General features: G+C 35.3%; 1 long non-coding RNA gene across 14 annotated transcripts; it reads left to right on the top strand.

Moving 5' to 3' along the window:
• Positions 1-280: 280 nt before the first annotated feature.
• On the top strand, positions 281-5,341 carry LOC113302305. Of its 14 annotated transcripts, none has more exons than XR_003336778.1 (8): positions 281-700; positions 980-1,074; positions 1,310-1,410; positions 1,661-1,782; positions 1,908-2,321; positions 2,521-2,906; positions 3,020-3,087; positions 3,277-3,743. It is a non-coding gene; the product is annotated as an uncharacterized LOC113302305 (long non-coding RNA). The 14 variants fall into 14 exon arrangements; XR_003336779.1 differs by having other exon boundaries at positions 282-462; positions 1,322-1,410; XR_003336757.1 differs by having other exon boundaries at positions 282-700; positions 1,322-1,410.
• Positions 5,342-5,656: the final 315 nt, after the last annotated feature.

Below are 5,656 nucleotides of genomic sequence, written 5' to 3'. Positions count from 1 at the left end.
AACCCCAAACTCTAAAATAAGAGACATTAAGTTTTCAATTTCTCCAAAGTTGATAAGGGGATATCATCAAACCCTTTAAACCCCTAAGCATGCGAGGCCATGCGTCACATGGTGAGAATACCCACCCTTGAGTGAGCGTCACTGCCCCTTGAAATTGCTATATTCCACTTTTTCTCAAATTACGTGAATTTAACAGTGAATACCCGTTTTTATGAAAAAACGAAAAAAAAAAGAAAGGAAAACTAAAAAACAGTCTTCACGAAACAAAAAGAAAAACAAAACAACAGGGAAGAAAAAAACATTGCGACCTAATTATGTTTTCTTCTTCTCTCTGTTCTTCATATCCATTATTAAGTTTCTCTGTAGGGTTTTCTTTTTTGAGTTTCATTCTTCAAGGTGTCTACCAGCTCCGCTCATCTTCCAAGTTCTATCTTCTGAATCCACATCCAAACCCTCATCAAGGTTGCTCCTCTACCCTAGATTAAACATTAGACCTCTGTGATTAAACCCAAATCAAGGTTCTGTTGATCCTTAAACGAAATCAAACGAAATCAAAATTATTTGTTTTTCTAATTTCCATGGTTCTGTTATTAGTTTAGTGTAGGGTTTTCTTTTTTCAGTTTCATTCTTCAAGGTATCTACCGGCTCTGCTCATCTTCCAAGTTCTCTCTTCTGAATCCACATTCAAACCCTCATCAAGGTTTCTCCTCAATGCTAGATTAAACATTAGACCTCTGTGATTAAACCCAAATCAAGGTTATGTTGATCCTTAAACGAAATCAAACGAAATCAAAATTATTTGTTTTTCTAATTTCCATGGTTCTATTATTAGTTTACTGTGATTTTAATTTTGTAATCATTATCTGAATTGGTGTTGGTTATCTCTGATTTGGAGAAAGATTCCTCTTTTATTAGTTATTTTGGGCTTCAATTGATTTGGTGTTGACTACCTCTAACTTTTGAATTTTGGGTTTTGTAGGTTTGATTTACAGGATATATATTTGGCTGGGCTAAAATTAGGTTTGGCAAAATAGGGACGCACAGATTGTTACCGAAATTAATAAATTAGGTTTTGTAAGTGATTTTATGCTTTCTGTGTTGTTTTGGCTGCGACTTGATTTTTTAATTTAGGGGGCGAATCCGATTCAGTTGATAACACTACTCTAATCTCATAACCCTCATAACCCTCATAACCCTGTTTGTTTCGATTTTGAAGCCATTAAACCTATAATCTAAACAATATTCTTTACATAAAAATTCAAATCTTCTTACATGATTGTTCTTTTTGTTGTTGAAATCTAAATATTAGGTTTGCTTCCAGGTGATAAAGTCTGTTATGAGTTGAATTCAATTGGAGTCGAATCTACAATGGCCTTCACCAGTGCACCTTTCATAGAAATTGCCAACTAGGTATTTGCATCCCTTCTACCTGTTCCACAATTATGAGAATCGCATGATTTATATTGACTTTTCCTAGATTAATCAGTTTCCTTGGTTCTTTCTTTGTGGAATCCGTCAACGTATATTTTTCATTGTGTGTGTTTACAATAATTTCTTTTTGATTAACTGCCTAAGGGGACACCTCAATCTATACAACCGGGTATGCTGCTGTCATACTATGTTGTTGCCATACTATATTTGTGATCGTTTTGTTGAATAGGCGTGGGATCGTGTCAATTTTTGCATACTAGCAGTAATTATTGTGCTAAGCCCATAGCAAATAATTTTGTTTATGGAGCTTAGCAATATTACTACGAAATGATAGAAGATTTTGGCTGTAAGGTCTGATGTAACACCTACACAACCTTCTTGTTTTTGTAAATCAATGCACACAAACATCATGTTTTAGCTGCAGCTACCTTTCTAAGTCTTCCATAACTGTTTTAGCTCCATTCACTTCACTGCAGTTACAAGGAAAAGCTTTGCTCGAGAATATGTGAATTGACGAATTAATCAAAGGACTGGAAGTGAAAAGGGCGACAAGACTATGTTCCTATGACTGGAAGTGAATGGAGTACAGTTCCCTGTAGATGCTTACGTCCTTCTAGAAACTGCTGTTAAAGCTGATAATGGAGCCAGGTTCTTCAATTATATCAGACATCCTCCTAAAAGTGTATCAGACAATAGTCGATACCATACATGACTTCCTTCTCATCAGGAGGTCTAATTGGTCTTGAGCATAAATTTTTCATTGAACTATTTAGCAGTTATGAACTACTTTTCAATTATCCCTCTTATTGTTGCTATTGATTTGCAGTCGATGGCTCTAATGGATTGTGTTTTTCAATTGCAAGGTGATATTACAAATGCTTGAACAGCTGGTAAGTCAATTGTTTTCTTTCTGCACTGTTAAATATGGTGTTTCATAATTTTTGAATACTACAACCAACACCACTTTTGAGACTTCGAAAAACACATGTGAGCCACCGACAAATCTTTTGGAATGTTTGAATCTTTTGGTTCTCTTTCTATGGAGATTGTGAATCCATCTGAACTGATTTGTTCCTTTGTGGTTTATAGTAAGATGTTGGCAGGGTTCTCTGTTGAATGTGACCTCAGTATGAGAGCGAGCAAGGTGGTAAGGATGATATTCTTAGAAGAGGAAGGGAATATAGTTGATCTAGAAGTAGAAGTCCAGTGCATCGACGAAGTAGACCGAGTCCGGATAATGGACCGGAAAACAGTAAAGTTTATGACAGATAAGGGACCATCGAGCAACACCATGGGCGATATACCACTCGGTCACCAGTTTGCTGCTAATTCAAATGGTTGTTCACCAATTCGTCGCTCACCTGTTTGTCGTGCCCGTTCCCCTGCTGGAAGTTCAAACGTTCATCGATTCGCAACTGGATGCTCTCCCGTTTTCTGTTCAGCTTATACTCGCTCATTTATTCCCATTCCCAGCGGTAGTAGGATTTTTTATGCTTATTTTTCTTGATTCAATTAAGCTTCCATTATGGGTTTTTAAGATTGTGAACCCTAATTAATTTTTGTTCTACCTTTTGTGTTTTCGGTGAAGTTTTTGTTTCAGGGTTTTAGGAAGAAAAGCATAATCAGAAAGGTGATGAGGAGGAATAAAAGAAAAAGGTATATAAACAGAAACCCTAGAATACTAATTCAATTTTTATCCATTATCCCAACACTTTGAGTCTTCTCTGCTGTTTTTTTTTCTTATAGTCGTGAGTAACACCTAAACCATTAGCTTAACAATATATTAGATCTTCAAACACGTTGTTCTTTTCGTATCTTAAAGTGGGAAATGTTTTTCATTCACAGATGTTGGACGGGTTCTGATGTATAACTATGGTGGGTGTTGCGACAGAATACTTTTTATTTGGATACTCGGAAGATGGCTTATTTTATATTTACCAGGTTGGCTAAATTTTTTTTAGAATTGAGTTCCATTCTTATGAGGGCTTTCCGTAATGACACAAATATTGACATCACGAAACATGTACCACTTCATAGTTGTTGGAGGATTCAAGCGAAATTAAGGGATTTATTTTTCTTTGCCCACTTTGCTTACAAGCGCTACGAGGGTGTTTGATTTCTATTTTATTACTGTTAATGTAACAGTTGGATAACTTGCTTAAAACCCTGGGGTTTATACAGAAGAAAACAGATTCACAGAACAATTCTACTTTTGCGTCAGCACGAAAGAGTTACATTGAAACTTGCAAAAATTATGTCACGTTAACCCACATTTTGTAGATTAATTTATTAATGAATGAGAATTTATTGGATTTGTGGTTTTTGTGAATTGAAGAAGTGAAGCAAAAATGTTTGAATCAGCAAGATAGAAAAGTGATTAGAACAAGACTAAAATTGTCTTTAGATTACAGTTTCGAGCTACTGAGGTATATATCATTGTTACTCCAATTCTTTTTTTTTATTGTTTATCAAATCTAAAATGTGTTTGCCTTGATTTTTCTGAACCTAAGGTGAATCTACTGATGATTTCCTTAACTTTGATTTTGAAGAATCATACAAAGTTAAGTGCCGAATCAGGTTTGGGTGTATAGCATATTAGAGAGATGAAACAGGCTAGATAAGTTGAAAATGTTGTGTGATTATTCTATTTTATTACGTTGTTGTGTGCTTGAATGATAAACTTGATTGAGGACTTTGGTGTACACAACAGGTAACCACTTTACCAAAATCTAGAAAACCTGATTATCTATGTAAGAAGTGCCTATGTTAGACTGAAAAACTTTCAGGTTTTAGATGGTATTGTATAGCAAAAAGTATACCCATTTTGGCCATTCATCTCATTTCTTATTCATAGAGAAAAACAAAAATAAAAAGATTATGCAGCAGATTTCTCAGACCCGTGCATGTGTGTTTAAGATGTATGTGACGGGGTAACAACTGGGTACATGGGTTGCTGTTGTAAATAGAAACTATAAGCATAGTAGGATTGAATGGTTGGTAGTTCTGCTTCTTGGAGATAAATCCTGTATAAGGTCGACAGGGGCGGAAGGTGGAAAAGATAAAATACATTACGTATTGCATACAATTCCAAAGTCAATTTGGAAATTTAATTGATGCGACGATGTTGTTATGGATTTATGTGTGGGTGTGATACAATTGTGTGATGGTATGTTGTTATCCCGCTGGACTAAATTGCAGGCACAAGATAAAACCATTGTGTACTATACAGTAGAAGATTCATATGGATATATATTGTGTCATTGTATTATGTGCTGGGATTAGCCTTCCATGTCTTGCAGAGTTACAAGTGATGAAAATGTAGCAACGGCTAAACACAACCATATTTATTTTCTTTCTTTTTTCGAACCTCTCAGGTCTTGCTCAGTGTTTGTCACTCCCCGTCTCTTAGCATTCAAATTGATTTCGTAAACAAATCGAAGCCAATATGAAATTTCTTCTGATTGAAATTAATAGTGGCGCCTAATACATAATTCTGTATTGTTTTCCACAGGAAAGTTCACCCTTTCATCGAAATAAGCTACCAGACTATATATACTTTTGTATTGACATTCCGGAAGTTCAGAAATGATGATGGTGTATTTGGATCATGTTACCCTACTGTGCAGGAAAGGAAAAACCCTTATGTCCATTATCGGACCCGTGACGGGGTTGTTTTCTTCCATATCCTTGCATGAATTTTGTTTTCGTATATCCTTCCATACCAATATAATTTATTGGAAGACAAAGAAAGTACTGCCATTTTTTTTTAATTACGAAGGTTTATTTATCTGCATTCCTAAGGAAAATAACTTGCTTATTGCTACGAAATACGACACTGAATTTGTATTATCATGTTTGGCTATTATAGGAGTATGATTTTTCTGGCAAGGGGTTTTGGTTTTCCATGGAATTCTTTTGCACGATTGGTCTTTGGACCTTGAAGGCATGTTGCTTCACACACGTGAAATCATTTACTAATAATTGCGTGTAACAGGTACTTAGCAGAGAAAATAATTAACGTTGTATTTGAGTGGTTTTTCCGCGAAGTTGATTGAAATGTGTGGACGCCTTTGACAATAACGACGAGGGAGGCGAAGCCGAACCACATCACACCAAATCAAAAATGCATACCAAATCAAAAATATACTTAAAAAAAAGATTCCCGATGCATTCCAAAAGATACAGTATATTATACATTTGTTTTTCATTGATATTTAGTAAGACA

Source organism: Papaver somniferum, chromosome 1 (genome assembly GCF_003573695.1).
Source record: "Papaver somniferum cultivar HN1 chromosome 1, ASM357369v1, whole genome shotgun sequence".
Taxonomy (NCBI): domain Eukaryota; kingdom Viridiplantae; phylum Streptophyta; class Magnoliopsida; order Ranunculales; family Papaveraceae; genus Papaver; species Papaver somniferum.
Note: the sequence above shows the minus strand (reverse complement) of the source record. Positions and strands in the feature narration are given on the sequence as shown.